General features: G+C 35.3%; 1 protein-coding gene across 1 annotated transcript in view; it reads left to right on the forward strand.

The window, feature by feature from the left end:
• The first annotated feature begins 6,943 nt into the window (after positions 1-6,943).
• Positions 6,944-25,676, forward strand: part of LOC140167945 (uncharacterized) — a 137,658-nt gene continuing 118,925 nt past the window's right edge. Inside the window, exon 1 of the mRNA XM_072191237.1 lies at positions 6,944-7,702. The gene's annotated coding sequence lies outside the window, so the exon portion shown is untranslated. The remainder of the gene's footprint in view (positions 7,703-25,676) is intronic.

The following is a 25,676-nucleotide window of genomic DNA, read 5'->3' on the forward strand; positions in this document are numbered from 1 at the left end:
CTAACTTAAAGCTAGTCAAGCAGGTTAGTCCAGCCCGCCTGACCAACCTAACATTATCAAGCCCGTAGCTCAAGCTAGTCCAGCCTGCCGGACTAGCTTGCAATTTTGATAAACTAGTCAAGCCTGCTTGACTAACGTGTAATGCGGTGCTTGACTAGCTTACAATATCGATGGCTTGACTAGCTTACAATATCGATGGCTTGACTAACTTGAAGATATTAACCGGCTTGACTAGCTTTAGGTTAGTCAAGCCTGCTTGACTAGCTTTAGGTTAGCCAAGCCTGCTTGACTAGCTTTAGGTTAGTCAAGCCGGCTTGACTAACCTTAGGTTAGTCAAGCCAATGACTTTCGTAACTTTCATTTCACAGTACTAAATTGCGCAACCGCTTTGCACGTGCATGTTCAACATATAGTAAATTGCTTTGAAATGGCTACTCCATTTATACGTAGTTGTCTAGTAATAGTTAAATAATATTATCGGAATGGAAAGTTTAGGATTGACAACCTGGCACTAGCATCATTGTTAACAACACTACTGTTTATATTTGTGAAAGCTTTCTGATGGATTTTAATGTAATTTAGTGATATTTTGGATATTCACATGCGATTTAGAGTTTAAAATCCTAAAAGTACTAATATTATGTTCCATGATTTGTAAGTGCCTCCGTGGTCTAGTGGTGAGTGTATAGGGTTTGTAATCTCCAGGTCCGAGTTCAATTACCAATGAAGGTAAGTGGTCATAAGTGTTGTCATCATGATTACCAGGTAAGAGGATTTTCTTCAAGTAATATATCAGTTTCAAAACGCAAAAATATGAAAATAAATCCCACCAGACAAGATAAATATCCACATGTGTCTCTTTTTTTTCTTCAATTTTTTACCAGTAACGTGGTTTGCAGCACGCTAGTCAAGCAAGCTAGTCAAGCAACTGCCTGACTAGCTTAGAACTGCTTGACTAACGTTAGGTTAGTCAAGATGGACACCATCTGGACTAACTTAAAGTTAGTCATAAACTAGTCGAGCGACTAACCTAACATTAGTCAAGCAGGCTTGACTAACGTCCAAGCTAGTCAGGCAACTTAGTCAAGCCGGCTCGCCTAACGTCAAGTTGGTCAAGCACGTTAGTCAAGCAGGCTTGACTAGCCTTACGTTAGTCAAGATGGGCACCATCTGGACTAACTTTACGCTAGTCAAGCTGACCAATTAAAGTTTTCAGTGTAAAGCCTTTCATAGCAAAGTGGTTTTGAATAGATCTACAATCCTCTAGACGTTGAAACTTGTGCTTTCGAACCTCATTTCGTAAAATCTCTATCTAATACGCATTTAGTTACTTGCCCCATGGAAATAGTAGATGAGAAGGAACCACAACTAACCATATCGATTTTCGATCGCCTGTGACTAATCCCTCTTATCTATTCTTCATTACAAAGGAAGAGGACTCAACAAATTCCCTTTTGAGGACACTCATATTGCCGCCATCAGCGTGATTTGGTAGTAGAACTGGAAATTCATAGCGATAAATCTTTGCGAACAAGCAAATTTTGAACCGGATGTTGTGACCTTGGTTGATAAAGCGCACTTTTAACGTTCATTTAGACTGGATTCTATAAACATTTGCAACAAGTTTCTGCATTTTCAGATGCAGAGAAGTCAAAACAATACAAATATTGGGAACTTTAATCAAAATACGTTGTATTTTCGACTAAAGGCACTTTAAAAAAGGTTTTACATTTTGTTAGGATAATCGTATTTTCTCGCCCTTTCCTGCTCACAAGGCCGCATTTAGTCCATAAGCAATGGTCGCTTGACTGCAGCCGTAGAATTGAAAATGTCATGTCATAGAAATGTTACGTCACCGATGACCATCGTGTTGGGATATAATCCCGAGGATTATGATTTAACAATAGCGGTTGAAGCGTATAGAAACGTGTCGGCAATGTGTTTGTCACTTTGATGATGGTTAGTTGTGGTTCCTTCTCATCTACTATATCCATGCTTGCCCAAAGCGAAAACCGACGGAAAGCTTGAATTATTTAATGAAAACAAACTCCGGGAACAAACAGGAACTGCGCCGAGGCTCGAACTCGCAAGAAGTATGTCGGGCACAAAAGGAGATGGCGTATTTTGATTAGGAGTTTAACCGGAGTTTAAACGTCTTACCGATTGAGCTATTCAACTTGACTGCTTTAAGGGGCACGCGTGGTCACTCCAAAATGAGAAATTTTAGACATTGTTTTGTATTGTATCTTTATAAGTAATGGTGATAAGTATAATAGAAGTATACATTTATAGAAAGACAATGATGCAAGAAATCCAACCAGCACACATATTTGTAACAAAATGTGGAATTTTTTAGAATAGTGCCACTTATATTTTCTGCGCTACACATGTTTTTGTCCAACATTCTTCAACTTACCTTAATTTTCAAATTGATGTAAACTGCATATTTATGTTCTAAAAGCACAAAATAAGAAACAGTTTTCTCAAATTGTAGAATGTTTTCTTTGTTTAACAATATTTGTAAAATAGGATCATTTTTTTTTAAGTTTGACCAAAATGTTTCAAATTTGAGAAAACCGGTTTTTTTTTAAAATACAAAGTGCACAGCATTATGATCAAATCAGTAGACCTAATTGATAAGGCTGCTCATCTGGAGCCATGATATGCGGGGTATACAGGGAGGTAAATAAGGATAATTTACTGGGTGGGCAATTTAATTTATTTTTGCCCTCAAATAATAGAAAATAATTTACTGGGTGGGCAGCCATAATTAATGGCATCCAGGCGTTTGGATTTTCGGAAATATAGACCCATTTTTGCGTACAATTTGGCTTTGATGTAAAAAGTGGACATAACCCTCCCCTAAATGCATCTTCTGCCGATTTTTAGCATATCAACTTTCAAGAAAAATTGTATACCATATTATATTTCACTTTGGGTGTTTAGAAATCTTATATTAATTATCACTCACCATTACTCCTACGTAGTAAAAAAACCGCAGTAAAATTCAATGGTAATTATTATATGGTGCCCAATTTTTTTGTGGACAAAATAATTTACTGGGTGGGCACTTTGGGGCAATGGGCAGGTTGAATTTACTGGGTGGGCAAAATAATTTACTGGGTGGGCAAATGCCCACCCAGTTAACATGTTATTTACCTCCCTGGCCGGGTATATAGATAGATAGAAATCTTTCTTTATTGAGGGTGAAACAGCTTCAGTGACAAGCACGGCTTTTCAAGCAGGCTCTCATACAAAGTACATTATAATTATACAAACATCATAATTATTTAAATTTTACACAAGATGTACACATTAAAAAAACAACAACAAATGGGATCAAGTAACTAGAAATACAACAAAAAAGTTATGTGATAATAATGAAATTGATTGAAAATTACAATGTACACAAGGATAAAACTTTTCAAACAGGAACTTGGTAAACTTCTGATTTGAATTGGCCTATTGAAATATTCTCCAACTCTGCTCTAACTACCGGAAATTATTCCATGCATAGGCTGCTCTCACATGAAATGTACGTAGCCCTGAATTTGATTTAAATTTTGGCACAATCAATGTATTTGTACTATGATTTCTAGTTAGGTGGGTATGGATATCATGTACAAAGTTAAATTGAGAAGATAAGTATGATGGACTTAAGTTCCTTAAGCATTTAAAAATGAGCAGCAATAATTGATTATGCCATCTATTATCTAGTTTAATCCACTGAAGTGTTTCCATCAATTCATTTATTGGCGTTCTAATATCTGCAGAAAGTATTGTTCTGGCCAAATTATTATGAAGTACCTGTAATTTGTTATGAAATTCAACTGAAAAATTTGACCAAACTGTGCTTCCATAGTCAAGGTGAGGAAGAACAAGGGCATTTGATAACATTACAGTGGTGTGGAATGGGAGAAAATGTTTTACACGCCGTGTAATACCAGTTCTTTTGGAAACATTCTTACACATTATAATCAACATGAGCTGACCAGGACAAGTTACAGTCAAATTTTACACCAAGATATTTGAATTCATCAACTCTTTCAATAATGTTATTATTATAGATAAGTTGAATTTCACTGAACCTTTCAAGCTTACGTTTTGTGCCAAATATCATACATTTAGTTTTGTAAACATTTAAAGTGAGTTTGTTAGCTTTGAACAAATCAGCTACTTTATTTAGACATGACTCTAATTGCATTTGAAGATCAGAAACAGTCTTAGCTTTGCACATTAATGATGTGTCATCAGCATACATAACAGTTTTACAATTACAACCAACAACATCAGGCAGGCAATTGACAAAAATTATGAATAATAATGGACCTAGTATAGAGCCTTGAGGAATTCCTATGTTGACAGATTGAAAATCAGAAAGTGTTGTGTTTACACTAACAGTCTGGGATCTGTTGCTCAAATACGATTTAAACCATAAAAGTTCACTGTTCTCTATGCCATACTTCTGAAGTTTGTTAATAAGAATTTCATGGCTCACGGTATCAAACGCTTTTAAATCAAGAAATATAACACCTGTAGCATAACCATCATCCATATTATTTAAAATGAAATCTTGAACATCAAGTAGTGTGGTGGAAGTGGAATGATTAGCACGAAAACCTGATTGAGCATTAGACAGTAGGCCTGCATTAGTTAAATACATACAATTGATCATGCACAGCCCTTTCCATAATTTTTGATAGAATTGACAATACTGAAATTGGCCTAAAGTTCCCTACATCTGTTTTATCGCCTGACTTAAATATTGGTGTCACCCTGGCTTTTTTCCATTCATCAGGAAAAGTAGATCCATTCAATGACAGGTTGCAGATATGAGCTAGACTGTTTGAAATCTTTTAATCTTGGGGCGTACACAATAAAGATATGACATCAGGCATTATCGCACCGCTTATTCCTGAATTTATATATATGCACGCATGCTCAGTGTAAACAAACGGCGCGTTAGATAATACCGCTCAGACAGTCTTATTTGAAGAGACTATAAACGATAGAGCACGTGATGAGCACGTGATGGATAACACAAATAATTTAATTTCATGGTCGCATCAAACAAACTAACTATAATTTCTTAAAATGGTGGAGGTGATAAGAATATCACTTTACTAAGATATTTAAAGATGAAATATGATAGTCATGGACGAAAGAGATAACAGACCGCGTACCATCAGTCAAAGTCTCCGCCTCATCCGATAATGAGGGCCGATTGTTCCATGAAATGCGACAGGCGAGATTGCTACGCAATTACCGCGTATTTTCATGGTCTATTGCGTAATCGCGAAAGCACACAACGCTCTATCGCGTATACGCGAAGGCACGCAGCGCTGGCGTGATTGTTTGACACGGCAGGATCGAACAATCGGCCCTCATGAATATGCGAGAACTGGTAGCATACAATACACGGGGACTTTGACTGGTGGTACGCGCTCTATCTTATCTTACTCCTCTGTGATGATAGTAAAGCAACTTTGAGAATTGCCACAACTCAACACTACATGTGACATCATAGAATTCATACTCAATAATTAAATTTTGTTAACTAGAACTGAAATGTGTGTTTTGAAAGATTTTGATAATTAAATTATTCCATTTAAGAGGGCGCTATATATACCTGTAGCAATCATATTATGTAAGTGATACATTGTATATAAAGTGATTGGTGCATTCGTGATTCATCTCAGTAAATGTCTTCAATGTCAGTGCAATACTATATAAGGTTGCCTATTATAAGCAAATATTAACCGCACTGCTTGTATCTCACGGATTTCCTTTGAAGAAATTGAATGCGCATTTAGTGAGGCTTTTCCCGTAACGTAGAACAAATTATCCCCTTGCTATGATATACAGCCCCCTCAAGGGCTTTCCCACGATGTTCATATAACCTGGGCATACCGCGTGCGGTAAAAGCACTCACTCACGAACCCCTATATAGTAGTCACGCTTTACTTTATTACTGGCAAGACTCAGTATTCTTTTTAGTATTATTGATAAGGCAGAGAAGGAATGAGACATTTTATGTATGTGTTGAGTATAGAAATTCGATCATTTGTAGGCATTTCACGGATTCTTACGTAAGTGTTTATTGTTGCACATCATTTTAACAAAGAAACATATCAAAAGAACTACAGAATGTTGTGATATAATTGGATGTAGATAGCGATGATGAATGTTAGGCTTACTACATGTTGGTTTTGCTTGAAAACGCGGACAAGTTGAGTTCATTAACCTCTTATGATCAATTCTTATTCAAGGTTTCATACATTAAAACGTAAAATCATCTTATGAATATGAGGCTTTATGAGTAGCTTCACTATTTGTTTGGGTAAGATGATCTCATTGTCCATATGCTGCTATGTTAGCTCTGTAATGATTGAGAAGAAATGATTACCCAAACATAAACATACCCAACATCTACAATTACCCACGCACATATTCAAATAATTAATTAAAATCCCTTCCACATCGATGAAAGCATCAGGAAATCAAAAACAAAAGATTCAAATGAATAAGATAAATATAAATACACAATTTCAAATTTATACTTCATCAACTCCAAATGATAGCCCCAGTGTGATTTCCTTTCCTTCTTAACATCACGGATCTTAATGTCCTTCAACGTGTTCAAGATATTTTGACCTCATATCCAATTCATGAGCTACCATCTCTTAAGTAGAATCCAGATCAACTGCTGATAAAAACATGTTCTGCCTATATCTTTAGATTTCTGTCACACAAAAATGACAAGTACAAATATTTCATAATTTCTACGTCGTATTAATGGTTTTGCCTCGTTCGTTAATAAAGAACTACTCCCAACTCAATAAATTCTCGACGTATCATTGTATAGAAACGCCGTGGTTGGCGCGTGTGCGAATAGTTTTGACCACTTATGATTTAGATGCGCAATCTCATCCTATCGTACTCTACGAGCTTTTAATGCGCCATTTGAAATCGAATCGATTCTCCTTCTTTAGTCAACACGGTATGGTAAGAAGATCATAATTGAATTGCGCAGTAACCTGGGTGACTTCTCCTGGTTAACGCCATCCTAACGTCTGCTGCAATATTCCAAGGTGTCTACGTCAGAGTGTGAGCGGGAAAAATTAGGTGGGTGACAGAGAGGCACTGCAACATACTAGATCGTAACCCCGGTAACTAGTGGTATATGTCGTGGCTACCGGTGAGGTGATAAACTATTAAAGCAGCGGAAGTATACAGTACAACTTACTCACTACACACCCACTCATATTTAGTAATTGGCGGATGAATTTAGCCACAACTTTTTTTTATCTGTTCGCGCCATTTCGTCGTAGTGTGTTTACACGAGAATGTTGTGAAGACATTACAACTACAGTTGATGTCATACCACAAATATTAATTTGTAAGATTTAATATCATGCAAAAGTACTTGGAACTTTCTTAGAAACAGGCAATTATAATCTCCAAACCTTTGTGTTATAGTTCTTCACTACCGGATCGAGCTGCAGGGACAGTTGTGATCTCTAGGATAAGCAAGGATAACTTATAAAGAGGCTGGAATCCTATCGCGATTTAGACGAGAAGTAGTCTACTACTAACATTAAGATTTCTTGGCTGCTCATGACCATTAATTTTACGTTTTAAGAGGTGTACTACAGCAATATTCACAGATAGCAGGAGTGGGAAAAGTCGGATCTTTGTGCAGGTAAGCTGGGCTTATTATTTCTATAATAAATGTTTGAGCAGAAATTGTTTTAATCAACGTTTGAAGGACAGTCATTCAGGTATTTAGCAGTTGACTAATTTTAGCATTTTAGTCTATGTTTATACGCATCAAACCAGATAGATGAATTAAAAACATTAAAATACTTCCAGAAAAATGTTGTAACTCAATGTTTCGTTTTATAAGAGGGGTGCGACGGTTACTAGAAATCATTTGCTGACTAGGGTATGGCGGCCTTATACTAACGATTGGATATAAGACATGCGTCAGTGAGTTATAATGAATAATTTATTGGGTAGGTTGAAGTACCATTATAAATGTCAACAATGCATACAGTCAATCTACTCTGAAGTACAAAGTACCGACGCGGACGCACACATTGTGCCGACTTTGAAGGCACGCATACCTGCACTACGCACTGCTAACGCGCGGGTTGTCATTTTGTACTTTAGAGTGGACAAACTGTCTGTGCTGAGGATGTATCCAGAACATCTTTTGAGTATACATCCATACAAATGATTACATTTTATTTTTCACAACGAACAAACAAAATAACATTTGAGTGTATGTTCCAGAAAACTACATTACGTGAGCTATAACGCCTTTATTCAAGTTCAAAAAATGCTAATATAAGAAAAACTGGGTTAGTCCATGGATTGTTTTTAGCGAAACGTAAATCTTGTTAAATTCTTTGGAAATGTATTTTAGGTTTTCATCAGAATAAATACAATTTTGGAGATAATTTGATTTTGGATTTGAAATGCTTGAGGGCTAAGCAGGTGGCCTCCCTGTTCAGGTCATTTTCACTATTTGTTGCTTGCTTGTGTGTTAGTACCATATTTCATGCAGAATAAGCTGTGAGTTTACATTCAACATGTAAAATAGGAGAATTGATATAACAGTATTGCACGAAATACTTTCAGGTTTTTATAAGAACAAGCCACGGATCACGAAGCAAGATTTATTCTAATCCCATTTTTTGTCGTTAATGTCTGAATATATTTTATTCAACATGTCTGTTTCTTTTTCTTCTTTCTCGAACTTGATGACCGTACTTGAGATTGGATGGATCGTTACCGCTTTATCTTCAACCATGATTTTTATACGAGTATGTACGGGGTTACATTCTTATGCACAATTGTTGTTCTACTTTAGTTATATATTATACTCTTAACTTGGGCGTGAAAGAGGCTATATTATTCATCCATTAAAATCCATTACAGACATAACGAGACAATAACAGCGTCATCAATGGAGGAATGTGTGGTGTTTTTGCTTGGCGTTTTTACATGTTCAAGGTTACTTTACTACTCCGTATATACGCGTTTCATAAAAATGAAAAAGTACAAATTATTCGGGTACTGAGTACGGTACATCAGTTTTGTGCATCATTTCAACAACATTTAAAACCGTGGTATTTATTTTTAGACCTTTACTTAAATAAAAGATTTAAAAATGATATTTGAATATAGTTGAGTGTATATATAGCTCCATTAGAATATTTAAATCAAATTGTTCAACCTTAACATGTTGAAATATTGCTGACAAATGTTGTAGAAATATACTGCAAAATTATCGGTGCAAGACTTTTAAGGTCATTCGGAAGATCCGGATCTTTTATAAAATCTCAATGAACAATGTAGGGCTTAGTCTGCCAAATTCGGAAGAGTTACCAAAGTCTATATTGCCTGTGCAGGCAAATGTGCTGTCTGGCCAAGCAATGTTTCCTTGGTAGGCAGTCGGACCGTACTGCCATTCCTCTTGTGTGTCAGCTTGACTTTTCCCTATGAGTCCAAATACTGCTAGCATGGTTAGGTCATACTCCCCTCCGACGTGCCTTAATGTGAAAATGTCATGCTTCAGACGTTTTGAACGACACTATCGGGGTTAAAAACATGTAAGAGCAAAACGGGGAACATATTTTAAAATTTTTCGAGAGAAAAAAATAAGGAACCAAAACATTTCATGTTTTAGTTCCCACTTGTGCATTATGAACACAAAAAGAACTAATTAATGTAATAAACAATCATGCAACTCATCGATGGAATATACGATAACAGAGCTTTTACAAATATCACCAAGAGATCATAATTATCATAGATATGATTGTCTCTTATTCTACCGTGGTTTTCTTGCGATTGGAATTGACGACCTGCAGGGAATAGAAAAAGAAACATCAGAAAATATTATTGTAGATTTCTTAAAAAGCGTGATTTTATTCGATCCGAATTTTATTCGAAGGACTCCGACAATGTTTGTATATTTTACAGTTGTAAAATACATTTGAAATTATTGTGAGAATATGGATTAACAAATAGCTAACGATAATTTATTACATCATCATGAGTCGGCTGTGGAGCAGGCAACTACAAACTTTCTCAAACTATTATTCTCAAACTACGATATTGGGCAAGCGAAACAATTTTGTTTGGCTGCAACATTCCTTCAGTATCTCCCAGGAGGGACTGGACATACTGTAAGTACAGTGTGCGCGGCCATCCCGGTTTCCTCTTCCCATGTGGTGGAATATAAAGGGCATATTCTTTCACAGGATCGTCGTCTTCAAGACGCAGTATATGGCCGAGAAATTTGAGTTGATGAATCCTGAATTTGGAAACCAGTGAAGTGGTGTTGGTCAGATTGCAGATGGTTTCATTTGGAATCCGATCCACACGCTTGATGTTTAATATGACTCTGTAGCAAGATGTTGCAAAGGCATAGATCCTGTTTTCCACGTCCTTGGTTACCCATGACTCACACCCGTACAGAAAGACAGTAACACAAGTTGTCTTAAACAGCTTGATTTTTTTTTTCTATTGGCATGGATGGGCTTCTCCAAAGGCGTTCCAGCTTCCAGAAAGCTGCCCAGGCTAGTGTTTTTCTTCTTTTTAGGTCTCCAACACTAGAGCTTATCTTAGAACCCAAGTACTCGAAGTCTGTGCCATGGTTGATGGTACATGCACTACCATAGACTTCAAGTGCTGGCTGGGGGTTACAGTTTGCAGTCATATATATTCTGTCTTAGGTGCACTGATGATTTAACACATTGATTTATAATCGTTGTGTTTTTGATGCGGGTCCAGAGAGATGGATATTCCTGCATTACATCGTTTGCAAGAACAAAACAAGACGAATCTTACATTACCTGTTTGTCATTTCTTTGTTTGGGCAACTAACTGCTAGATATGCGCAATTTCGATTTTAAGATAAGCATAGCCACTACAGTGCCAACATTATAACCAATCGTAGCGTAATAATGTTGTACTGTTACGATATTTCTTTTCTCGTCGTACCGTATTACGATATTTCTTTTCTCGTCGTACCGTATTACGATATTTCTTTTCTCGTCGTACCGTATTACGATATTTCTTTTCTCGTCGTACCGTATTACGATATGTTCCTGCTATAAACTCACCAATCATAAATCTATTTACAATTTTTATTTAAGTGAATTCCTTCAGAATCATCAGTATGAATTGACGCAGCAGCAAGTTTACTAATGTTAATCAATTAAGATTCTCATGTACTTAAAAAATCGGGATAAGAAATGCAATGGTAAATGGAGCACATTCCTTAAAAATACTTTATAATCATTCGTTTCAGAGAAAAACAAAGTCTCAACTAAAAACATTCTCCTGTTTAAGTTTCCACTTCTACAATTAAAACAATTGATTTAGATAACAAACATGCTACACATTGATGGAATAATAGGCAATGGATCAATAGCATCGTGATATCATTTAATTATCTTATAAATTATCCCCTCCTTGATTTACGTAAACAATGTCGTGCTTGTCTTGCGATTGAAATCGACGACCTACAGGGAATAGAAAAAACATATCAGAATTACAGATTTTTTAACATGTGTGATTTCTTGCCATCACTCGGGAAAACACTGATGGAATCCGACAATGTTTGTACATTTTTACCGCTGTAAAATACATTAGGAATTCCCTTGATCAGAATTTAAGAATATGGATTAGTAAATATCTTACGGCAAGTTATCACTTTGATTTATAATCGTTGTGTTTTAAACACGGGGCTCATTGATGAGAGATTGATGTTCCACGGTAATAAAACATAATACGCAGTGGCGGCAACAGGAATTTTTTTGGGGGGAGGCAAAGTGAATTTCGGGGGGGGGGGGGGGCAAATCGACAAATTGTGCGCAATATTGCCGCAAAAGTGGACATTTACGTAATTTTGGGTTTTTGTGGGCAAACTGGAGGGGGGGGCAAATGCCCCTGCCCATTGTAGCGCCGCCACTGATAATACCCAAGAATAAACGCATAAACCAAACATAACAAATAACTGATGTGGTTTAGGAATATATCAACTATCACACACTTTTTGAATTTCGACAATTGACTGCTTCGTTTTTGAAAGAAAAGAATTTTAGGAAACTACCTCATTTTCAGCCCGTTCCACGGATTTAAATATCTATCAATGACAATAGACACCTCATGCGCTGATGGTGCGCAGTGATTAGCACTCCGAATACAAATCATCGATTGATATTTGAATCCGTGGAAAGGTTTGAAAAGGGTAAGTTTCGTCAAATTCTTATATTTCAGGAACGGTGTGGTCAATTTACTGTCAAAATTCAAAAAGTATGCAATAGCTGATTTATTCCTCAACCACACCAGTTATTTAGTTATGTGTAGTTGTGCCGTTAAAATACCCAAACAATTCAGTTTCCGACGATACAGATCTTTCAGGGACACCCTGTATATGTTGAGCATTGTTTTGTTTGGTTCAATCTTTTACTCGTCTTAACTTTACGATGTGTTCCCGTTATAAACTCCTATTACTTTCGATGTGTACTGATCGTAAACCTCTTTATTAAATGAAATAGAAGTTACGATATATCGTGTATAATTTGCGATGGATTTTGAGATTAGTGACGCATCGTCAAGTTTGGAAAAATGCACCCTGGTTATCACAATCCTGCTGTGCAGCGAGTTTAATGCGTGTAGCAGGAACTTGTTTTGCGACTGATGTTATGAACTTTATTAACGCTTTCAATGAATCTCACCAGGCCATCAAACTCACATTTTACATATCTAAAGTCAGCCTGCCATTTCTCGGCATCAACCTTTCTGTTGAACACTCCACCCCAAGTTCCAGGATTAGCACAACGATTCATTACAAACATACATAATCTCACTTATATTTGTCACACAACTCAAGCTATCAAAAATCACTTTATTTTTCAAACGTGAGTAATTTTTTTCTAGTCCTGAGTTTGCAGATATGTATCCTCTACAGTCATGCCAAATTTCATTGAACTGTGATATACAGGAAAAGCTGTTAACAACATACGACAAACTAACTGCAACTGAGGTTTAATGTCTAGAAACATTGAATTTCGTAAAAATGTTTAATATATGTGTCACACAATATGAAATAATTTTAATCACTCAATTTTAGTGAAGATGGGGGGAAATGCACAGCTTAATTTCACAAAATTTATAACAATCAACTGAAAACAATAAAATAGTAAGAAATTCAACGCATGTAAACGGATAGTAAAATATGACAATTTCCTCAAATTTCGCCTGCGTGTATTCCACTTTATTCCAACCCCCAAATCGGATTCAAATGAAATAAAAAGCATTTATAAGTTAAGATTGTACATTAACCTGGCCTAAAGGAAGAACAGATGATTAATTTTGTTTTCAACTGATTCAGTGTCCCTGGTTAAAGAAGAAATAAAACAAACAAATATTGGATCCATAATTTGTAATACCATCCAACCACCAAAGGCGTGTGGACTGAAGTGAACTTACCCCGGCTCAATATACAGGGACAAAATTGAGCAAAAGTTGTAATGTGCGTCTTCCTTTGCCGCGGTAATGCCTCAATTATCCTCATTTTATCCCAGCTATATGTTAGATTATTCGCATTTCCTCATACTTTTAATACCGGATCAGTGGGGATATTTAGATGTCCCCTTGGCTCTGCTATTCCGGTACGCCCCTGTCAACCAACTGATATCCGCATGTACATAGTAGCAGCCATCTTAAGATTTATAACTTTTCCTAGTGAAAAAAATCATCTATCAAATAGCCTACGGCAATTTATCACTTTGATTTGTAATCGTCCAAGGTTATAATAATACAATACGCAAGAATAAAAACAACTTGAATCATACCTGTTGGCCATTTTTTTGTTTCGTCAGATTTGACTCATCGCAACGATATGTTCCCGTTATAAATTCATATTACTTACGATATGTACCAATCGTAAACCTCACTAGTGAATGAAATGAAAGTTACAATACATCGTATATATTAGATATAATTTGATTTTGATTCCTAGTTATCACAATTCTTTAGTGCTGAAGCGAGTATTCCCCATAGAAGTAGTGATGTAACAGAAATAAGTCATGAATTACCATGCATTGATGGGTTTAAACTACTTTTGAATGTATTGGCTGACACTATAAACAGGTTGCACTTATCACCTGTATAATGTGTGTAATCATACTGCTCTTTCCGTTATAAATCCATATTACTTACGATGTGTACCAATCGTTAACCTCACTGGTGGATGGAATTAGAGAATAAACGATAGGAATTTTTATTTTGCCTATCCTCTACCGTGTGATAGACGACAGGCAGGTCCAATATTTTGAGTAGTGGATGCCGGCGCAGCCGGTATCCACTACGATAAAAATATTGACCTGCCTGTCGTCTATCATAGGTAGAGGATAGGCAAAATAAAAATTCCTATCGTTTATTCTCATTCTTAGTCAGTTAAATATTATTTTAATAACTGTAAACAATTTTTTAAAGCAAAAACTAAATTACTGTCATAAAAACTCCCCTCATTATAAAATGAACGAAACTTGTTTACAACTTCACGTATTCTGTGGCGCGTATTGCTAGCGCGTTCGCGTATTCCGCACTAGTCTACGCATCCAGCGCGATACATACGCGCACCTCTACACGCGTGTTACGCATTATTAAGACGCATGATGACGTGGGGTCGTCTACGGCCTGATAGACGGCACCCGAAATCATGCGATTGTCCAATCAGAAATGTGTCTACGAACTAGACCACTCCCACTGACTAAGAATGAAAGTTACCATACATCGTATATCAGTTATAATATGATTTTGAAATAAACGACGCGTCGCTAAGTTTGGTGATGCATCGTATTTATTACAATTGTTTAGTGCTGAAGCGAGTATTCACCGTACTTCACAGTGAGGTAACAGGAATGATTACCATAGCGATGGGTTTAAAAACTATTTTTGAATGTATTGCCCGACATATTAGATATAATTTGATTTTGATTCCTAGTTATCACAATTCTTTAGTGCTGAAGCGAGTATTCCCCATAGAAGTAGTGATGTAACAGGAATAAGTCATGAATTACCATGCATTGATGGGTTTAAACTATTTTTGAATGTATTGGCTGACACTATAAGCAGGTTGCACTCATCACCTGTATAATGTGTGCAATCATACCGCTATTTCAAAGACACACTTACAAGTGAGATTGAAACATACTTGGACTCAGCATGATATGATAATGTGAAATATCTATAGATGAGTTGACCTATGATGTCACATGTTTACATTCAGACCGCCTTCTGTTGTTTAAAGTCAGGGAAAATAACATAGGAGTGTCTATGACAGACCACATAAATCTCTTTAAAACTCAACTTTTAAAAACCTTTGAAGTTTTGTGTGATATTATGTATATAGCTTGATGCATTTATAAACAAGATTGATAACAATTTTAGTATTATTTGCTTTGAAACCAAAGTTAATGAATAAAAATCAACTTCTTCCATGTAAACTATAGTGTTTTTTGCCTGACAGTTTTGATCACAGACCAACAGAGGGCGTATCAAATGTAAACACATGTCACCTCATCTATAGAATTACAGTTCATTGAAAATGCGGTGAAGAGGAACAGGGTAACGTTTAGTGTAGGGCAATACATTCAAAAATAGCGTAAACTCATTGCTATTGTAATCGGCGAATACAGAATTCATATTGGTTTTTTTTGTCGACGTCGAATAGTCCATGCAACATGTATTCGTTATTCAACCTGTTTAAGAGTAAATGTGGTATTGTTGGTCGCAGCAGCCAAAAAGTCGACTGTCATTGTCCAAATCAATATATTATTGAAAAATAACACTTCGATGTTTTGCAAAAGTCCATTCTACAAAACACATACTTTGAAAACTTGCTCGATTATTGCTGTTAATGAGTTATGTACGTTTTACAAAAGAGTTGTTACATCCTCTTAACAACATAACTCAAGAACCACACGACCCACATTCGCAACAGTTTGGAAAAAAAGTCATTTTTAACGATTGTTTGTTGAAAATCGTTTTAAGTACATAATTTGAGCCATAATAATGAGCCATTTGCGAGTAAATATTTCCTCCGGGCTGTTAAGTTCTTTTTATAAAATAATACCGTCATAAATTGCTTTGTAATTCAATGGCACTTTGTCTTTTTGCTTAATGAATCGCAATGTTATATTTTCTCCTTAAAACGGATGTATTTATATATTTATGAACAGTTGAAAGGTTCATTGAAAGAAAGGTGTGTTGAAGATGTTTTTGGAAGCGATTAGATGTAAAAGTACCAATGCTAGAAATAATGACGTAAACACCTGTTTTACTCTTTATATTCAATTGGTTGAATCCATTAGCAGTAACTGCAGAAAAAAAGATAGTACGAAATAATCAAAATCAGCGATTCTGTTATAAGTCAAAGCGCAAGGACGCGAATGGATGTAGTGAGGGTTTATATCATGCAATGTAATAATTTATGTGTCATAGAAAACATAAAATGAATTACATAAAATTTATAGAGTTATTTTCAAAACTGCAAATTAGGTTCAAAACTAAAATTATGCTAATAGCCATTACAAACATACCTAGTAACGATTCAGTGGTCCCTTTGATGAGATTTGCTTAGGACAAATAGGTAAATAACACACGGCCGCTCAACAAAATGTTAAAAATGTTTAAACAAGAAAAGGCTTTTCTTGTTTATAAATATTTTTTGTTAAATAAGTGCATTATTTTAAAAGCAATCATTACGAATTAATAGTTAATATTATTATGCTCGAATTTTATTAGCAATTTGAATTTACGTACTTATTCCAAAAACATCAGAAAGTGGTTGCAAAAACAAAACCAAGCCAATTGACAAGTTTTGAGCAATACAAGAGATTGAAATTTGATACATGTTTACTATCAAACCACTTATGGGCACTTATAGACATCTTCTGACGTTGTGACAACCCTAATCGAAGAAAACAAACACTTTGAGTGGTCATTTTTTGTCACACATCGAGGGAATATATCTCTATTCTAAACTTCAAGTACAGATGCTTCATTCTTCATGTCATGCTTTCACTTTTTAAACCGATTTAAACACTATGAAAAATAAATGTTCCATTTTGAAAATAATGTAACCATTTTGAAAATAATATAACGTTTGAAAGACCAACATGTAACCAAATAAACAAAGAAACAAACACAAACCACGACAAATCCAATTAATAAACCGAACATCACTCACATTTATCTCGAGTATAACAAAATATTAGGACACCTGGATAAGTTTTGAGCTATATTGTATTACGTAAGACCAATGTAATCGATAATTCAAATCAATCAATAATCATTTAAGGATGTGCAAGTATCAATAATGATGCCATGATGAAGTCAATTAGCATATTGGTCCATGGAAGGGACTGCAAGTTACGTTGCTACCAAAAAATTTAAAGGCGTGGGACAAAATGCGCAAAACTAAGGGAGGACCAATGGTCGACAAGGAGCAATCCTTTACCTGGGGTCTAATACATTGATAAAGTCCAAAGTTGACACACTTATTTGAGTTGGGAGTAATCACTTTGCTTTTGCGCTCCAAAAGGACGGTTTTTCGTGCCTGAGCACAGGAACCGCTGAGAATATACTTTTGAACATTATTTGACTTCAACATTATATATTTCTTGAAGTGTTTGTAGATGTGAAATATGGGTTGGGTTATTAGGACAACTCAGTGTGTATCAAAACAGCGTATATTAAAGTAAACACAACACAAAACCTGACATACGTTACTGTCGCCAAAGGCAATTTCATCTATAAATCATTATTATCATTAAAATCTTTCAAAGAATACAAACACTTTCACAGAATACTTACAATTGATATCCAGTGTTAAATTGCCAAGAAGCTGTCAAAAACAGGTTGACACGAAGTGCAATATATAGCTTTAAGGGTTTTTAAGTGCTGATCAGGCTGAGCGACCAAATGGAGGTGGAAATTGTGAATTTCTATATATTTTTGTTTTTATTTCATTGTTTCAAGAAAATTAATTTTAGAAGTTTAGCAAGTCCCAAATAGGTTTTTCACAGAAAAACAGCAAGTTTCTAAGTGCTGATCAGACTCTAAGAGGTGGAAATTGTGAATTTTATTTCATTGTTCCAAGAATTTTTTTTTTTTTGAAAGTTTTGCAAGTCCCAAATAGGATTTACATAGAAAAAAACAGCACGTTTTTATACCCGTTTTAATCCCTGGTTTAACAAATTAATCCAATGCAAAATACGATAGATATTCTTATTACGTATCCCGCTTCCACTTTTTTCTTCTAACAAGCAAAAAACACACATCGTCTTAACATAGTAAAAACTCAATATATTAACTAAAAGGAACCGTTAACTTAGTGCAGCAAAATCGTATTTCTTCTTTGATTTTCTCTGTTCACGTATTTTGTATTTTAAACTGATAATTCGATAATTGTTTTCTTGTAACCTGAATAGTGGAGCTCCATGAACACACAATATTGATAAAAAAAAAACGAATTCAAACGCAACGCATTTTAACTCGTTTTGCCTTTTTCTGCTCGCCTTGCTATATTACATGCGGGCTAGAAATAGGTCACTAATTTTGAAAACATGGATTTAGTTTAGAAACTCGTTAAAATCATGTAAATCTATCATTAATTAGCAACTTAAATTAAATCAGACTTTAATGAGTTCAGGGAATACAATGTCAATTAAATAGAAAAATTAAACTGACATGTGAAAAATTGCTGGCGCTTATGATTCAGTGTAGTTTGTGTTCATGTATGACAGGGGCAACATTTAAAACCGCACATTAACTAATTAATAATTATTGATTCATCCAACTGTGTTATATCACTCGACAAGAAGCTAAACGACTTCAAAAAGAGTATTCTGTGATGTAATTATGTCATTTAATAATTGTAAATATAGCAATCATAATGTTGACACTCTTAAAGAAATGCTAAGTTTCGTCTTAGGGTTATCATACTCCGACCCGCAGTACTTGGTCGGTTTGTGCCTGGGTTAAAAGGCTATATTCTCTCTTAGTTTGTGTGTATGCGGAAAACGCAAACTGAAATTTGAGAGAATTAATCAAAAATATGGATAGGTCGTGTACGCTCAATAAACGTGCGGGCGGGGAGACATAATTAAGTTTGATACTAAACGTAAAGTTCAATATTCATAAAAAGTCTGTCGCCTCATTATTTCAATGATTGTAGCCTAGTTTTAAAATATTTGTGCAGTTTGGGAGTCCTAATTTCATATTAATGTAGAGATGCCCCTATTTTTATGTTTTGCAAAAGTCATTGCAAATTATTTTTGAATGTTTTGAATGTTGTCATGTTTATTGACACAAACAAACAAACAAACAAACAAACAAACAAGCACACACACACACCGCCCCCACCAACAAACACACCCACACACACACACAAACAAACAGACAAAAAACAAACAAACAGACAAACAATTTTGTTTATCATATTCAATATGGAAGACAAGGCAGACCAATACAATCCGGTAAGAAAAACCAATTTTAGATTGCATGCTGTTGAAAATCAGAACATCTGGAGAAAACACAATGCAACATAAAAGTCGTCTGAGACGGCTGGGGCTTGAGCCAGGTGGTACAAAATGAAGAAACCGCTACCCCAGCCCGGTCTTAATTATCTATTCATGTTTTTGTTTTTTTGCGGGTTTGGTTGACAGCACACCTCTGCCACCTAGATTGGAATCGGATGTCAAACTATAAATTATAGGCCAATCAAATTAAGGAAAATAAGGGCTTTACCCGCCTTGAATTGCAACAGAAACCATTTAATCACCATTCGTTTCAGAGAGGTATATTAAAGAAAATATCAAAAGTCCCCAAAAGTCCCAAGTAGTGGAACAGTGCCTAATTTGCATAAATCCAAAGTTGGTCAAATCTTATTTAAAACCAAATCAATGTCTTGTTCTCATCATAAGGATTCAGAAAATGTATAGCTTGACCAGTAGTCGACATACAGTCCTTGAGCTATAGGTAAAAGTGTCAAAGGTCAAATATTGGGGTCCACAGTCATTTACATTGGAAATATGCTCCAGTTTTAATCCATGGTCTCAAATTGTTCCTTTAGCAAAAGTAAATCAAAATGAGAAAAGTTGCATTGTTTTGGGTGTTTTGTTACATAAGTAACATCACAAAATAGGTCAAGTTCAACAGGGCTCAATGCGATCTTCTTTGTCATGTTGCCAAGGTAACAAACCACCTGAGATATGGCAAACTATTTTTTTTTTTAATATTTCTGCAAGCGGAGCAATATGAGCATTTTTATCAATATCAGAGCATTTTCTGTCAAATTCCTCCCCCTGTGGAATCCAAATTTTGACGTTTGACATTTTCTCCCATAACTCAAGAAATGTATATTGGAGATAGGTCAAACTATACTCTTTCTGAATCGTTACAATGAAAGTAATACATTGGTACGGCTTTTAAAAACAATTGATCAAATTTGAAACCGCTGCATAAGCGGCCATTTTAGATTTATACAAATTAGGCATTATTCCACTACTTGGACTTTATGGGACTTTAATATACTTCTTTGAAATGAATGGTGATTAATTGGTTTCTGTCGCAATTAGTGGTGGGTGATTCCTGAATTTGATTGGCCTAGTAATGGATAGGCATAACTCGATTCAGAACAAATCCAGCTTTCTATACCAATTTAAGTTTGGGTTAATCATTTGAATGAAAAACATGAAAGCGGCTCCATATTTAGGTTAAATCAAATTGAAATGTTTTCCTCTAATGGTTATACTCTAATTCCGGTAATTATGTTTCCCTTGTAATTCGGGTAATTTTGGTTGTCATGGTAGCGTTTGTGCCTTACTATGAGTGCATCATCCTAATGATGTAAATGATGACTATGACATATCATTATGATATCGAAGACTACTTAACTTTACACTTCAATAGTTCCATTGTAAATTAAGTTCATGTCATATCTAAATTGGTCATTATAAACAGCTGTATGACATTTTGTTTTTGGGTTATAGCAACATTCTGGTTGCAATGGAATGCTGGATCACTATGATTGATGTACATACACTTTTTAACAGTATTCGTCACAAATTGAAATAATGTTTTTCTTTATATATTTTTCTAGAAGGTAGCTCTTCAGATATAGGCTTAATTCCTAAGCTTTAGCCACAATAATTTGCGTTTTACCAAGCGCATGTGGAAGAGATTATGTAAAAATATACAAAAAGGTCAAGCACAGGTTGAAAATTATTTTCTATCAAATATTTCTCGTGTATAGCTCAAACTTCTTGTTGTTTTTATTATTTCTATCTTATCCTATATTAACATCTGCAGACTAAAACAGAAATGAAATACCATAGTTTGAGATATAGCGCTAAGTGCGTATTTTATTAACCTATATGTTGCAAAGTATTGCCGTTAGTTTCCAAATAAGAAGAGAAATGATCCAACATTTCCCTTCTGAAGTCGCATTAGAGCGTGTTAGTACACATCTGTTATTTGCAATTGACAGTATCCTATCTGTGTCGATTTATAGTTAGCCATTTAAAGCCAAGTTCAAAATAGGATACGGAAGACAATTTTTTTCTTTAATCATCCCCAATGCATACACATTGTACAATGATGTATATTCATACGTAGCGGTAAATGTAAAAGTAAAATTATTAGACTTCTACGACATTCTACTTTGGAATAATTACCCAGTAGAGAAGCCGGGTGGGGGGAAACAAAAAAGTGCCCTTTGACCAAAAATTAGAGAGAAAATTTGGAGGGCAAATGAAAAAACGGGGGCGGCGGCATGGAGCCCCCTTTCCACCAGAATGCATTCCGATCGTGAGCGAAATTAGTGTAAAATACACAATTACAAATATGCATCGTCCCAATAAAGCCATTTGGAAGCCCGAAGACACCTCCGATGAAGTCACAGACAAGGGGCGCCACAACATATTCTTTTCTGACGTCATCTCCACCTGTGACGTCATCGGAGGTGTCTCGAAATGGCAACTAGCAACAACAAATCTTCAGAGCAATAACAGCCGCTGAAGACACAAATTGAGCCGGCGAAAGCGCTCAGGTTAATGTACCAAATTGGGCCTATTGGTACGGTTTTGTAAACTCAAACTACTCCTGATTCCAGCAAAATAGAGTACTCATTTTTGGAAATTTGAAAATAGTATCTTGCTTTGCTAACTGAACAGCTAAAAACTAAACTAATATATCAGTACTGGCAACAAATTTTAGATGAGTCAAAAGTATTCAATCTTGTCTGTTTTCTCACAAGTTGCTGTTATAAAATTCTAAGACTTGACAAAGTCTAAGCATTCACAATAAATAAAGGTTGGCATTTATACAGCGCTTTTCAAATGTGCACATGTACCAAAGCGCTTTACATTTATTCCGCCGTCGTTAGAATATCTCAGCTGTCATACAATACCCAAGGCATGCTCATACCTTTGGGCGGCGCTCAATGGACGATATTCATAACAGCTCCCCAATTCACCCCTGGGTAGAGAGAGGCAAGTAGGGTACAGTGCCATGCCCAAGAGCACATCACGATGGCACCGCCGGGGCTCGAATTCACAATCCACCGATTGCAAGGCAGGGCCCGTACCGCTGCGCCACCGTGATCTATACTCAATCTTGAGTATAGGCTAACAGTTAGCTCGTAATTGTAAAATTGTACGGGAGTTTCGTAAAATTCTTATTTTTCAAGAACGGTGTTTTCAATTGTCAAAATTCAAAACGTAGGTGATAGGTGGTGAAGATTTCAACCGTAACAGTTATTTACTTATATTTTGTTGTGGCGTTGAAATACCCAAACAAAGTTTCCGACGATACAGTTTTTTTTTCAGGGACACCCTGTATTATAATACTGCCCAATCTATACTATTCTGTCCATTTATGCAGCTGCTGTATAATAACGATTTCCAATTTTACATTATCAAACATAAATTACAACGTTTAACTTATCTCAATTTATTTCTGTCCAATTTCAATTTGAATGTTCATAACAATTACTTTGAGATTTTAAGTTTAAAACGCAGAAAGTACGTACAGAAATGCTGAAATCACCGTGGCAACTATAATATATCGTCACGTTACATTAATAATTATGAGGTCATTATTATGTTTTTCAGTGTTGTTTGACCGTTGTTGTTATTGTCATTTGATGTTTTTGTTAGGGCAGATACCCTGTATATTTTTGTTGAATACATGTGGCGTGTACGTTGTTCTGGAACTTTAAAAAAATGGTGGTTGCAAACTTCCTACAGAACGCTTAACTTCAACGCTGCAACGCTTAGATCAACTTTAACTTCCAATGCTTAGATAAACTATCAAATGGCTTTAACTACTTGTGTGGCCATTCATTTAATTCATTTTAGAGAAAACAAGTCATCGGCCACCAAAACATTAAACATCATTGCTTGGAGTTTAGTGATTCAACCCTTTTCATACTTATTACTTACAAATCATTGCATGTGATATGAAGTGCAAGCTTGGTATTTAGATTATGCAATTATGCTTATGTATAGCATCGGAAAACATCGATGAAAAATACATTATTTATACAAGTTCGTAAGGCACAAACTAGTGTTTGTCCATTTTATTGTATGCAAATTTCCGACTCCCAATTTTGAGAAGAGCATTTACGTTATGAAACCACGGTAAAAACAAACACACTTAAGCTGAATTAATACTTTATTACTGAACGAAAGCGACTGGTTTTTAGATATAGGCCTTTTTTCTGAATTGTGAAAAGTGCGCTATCTAATTGGTCAAATATACCAATTGTTCGTCGTTCAGCGAAATAGTATATATACATTCACTGTTATGCTGTTAAAAAGAATTAAACGGGTTTAAATATTCTAAGCAACCTGTTCAGTTCAGTTTACCCTTGTTCAATCTGTAAAACAGCGTTTTAATAGTGTATTATGCATTTGAAGAATGTGATTTTCATTCTGGAATAACTACATGGGTTGAGAATACTATAGTACACTATTAGAAAATATACTTGCTTTACTCTCTGAATATTATTTAGAGCCTTTCTTGGTTTGCCTTAAGGGTTAAATTGAGAGGCTCCCTATAGAACCTTCCTATTCAAAAGAGGCTCGCGTAAAAATTTAAGAAGTGTTCTCTTGACATGGTAAAAGGGTTCATTTCAGGAACTTTCTTTCCTACGAGGTAGTCTAAAAAAACTTGTGGATCTCTATACAATATACAAAACCTCAGATGGGTTCACAAAAACGTTCACTCAGACGCTGATTACGATGGGTTCGTCATGCCATATACGTTTGTACCATTATGTCAATTTTCACTGACCATTGATTTTGCATAAACAAACATCACATCCAAGGCTTATAAAAATATATTTAAAATAAGGTCAAATTTATTTGATAAATTAATACTATCAAATGCTAGACTAGGTAGCTTCTATCCAATTATAGCGAAGGACAATATTTTGCAAACTCACTTCACTGTATTAGTTTCTTTTTCTTCAACAACTCCGAAAGTTTTTATGCACGAATGAGGTCAAATTTGTTTTCATGTATTTTGTCTTTAATTCAACTCAAAAGTTATCTGAAGATATAATACACGTGATTGAGTATTTGAGTATGTCTGTGTTTATATGCATGGGTTTATTAAATGCGAAATAAATTTATTTTGTGCGTACACACTGGAACTATAAATAGAACTATTATGATTGACTCAACACAATATATTTCAGTCATATTTCAATTTATATGGATTAATTTTATAACTACCATTTATTGCTACCAATCTTGTCAATATTATTTGTGATATTCGTAAACACATCATAAACAATAAAGTACACTTTGAAAAGCTATAAATTAAAACGAACTTCTCTAAATATGCAATAACTGGTAAACCTAATGTAACAGTTATTGCCGGACCAGTAACCTAACATGCAGCATAATGTAAATGTGAATTCGTCATCAGTGAAATAGGGTTCCTTTATAGCGATTGAGCTAGCACGTTATTATCATCGCGAGAAATAACTGCTCATCCTCTTGGTTAGCCACCAGTCGCTCATCATCAGCGATTGAAACATACACCCAATTTAAAGGACTAATCTATTAGGCAAGCTGACGCTGGCAATCCTTTTAAGGCACTATTAATATCAATTACATTACCAACACGGAAAACGCTTGCCAACTTAATCTTCGCGCAGTAGTCAAATTAATCGCTTTACTAGCTCAATAGAAATTGAAGACGAGTATGTTTAACGACGGTAATCATAGTATGTATTGCACCTGATGTATGATTAATATTACTATTATTGTATAAAATACCTTTTGCAGTAGTAATGTGCCTTGACAACGCTTTATGTTGACGTTTGTATATCAAATACCTGTTTGTATATCGATGTGGTTATTTTTGGAGTTGATTCCACATTTGTCATTACACAATCAGATCCGTTAAAGGAGCTCGAGTTACTCAGAAGAATTTTTAAAGGCGATATCCATAACATTTGTAACATTAAAAATAATCTGACTATTACTTATTATTTCCGAAAACATTTATTCATTTCATTGTTATTTAAACTGGGTGAGCCTTTCAATACAATACCACTATTCTCACAATGGTCCCAA

Source organism: Amphiura filiformis, chromosome 13 (assembly GCF_039555335.1).
Source record: "Amphiura filiformis chromosome 13, Afil_fr2py, whole genome shotgun sequence".
NCBI lineage: Eukaryota > Metazoa > Echinodermata > Ophiuroidea > Amphilepidida > Amphiuridae > Amphiura > Amphiura filiformis.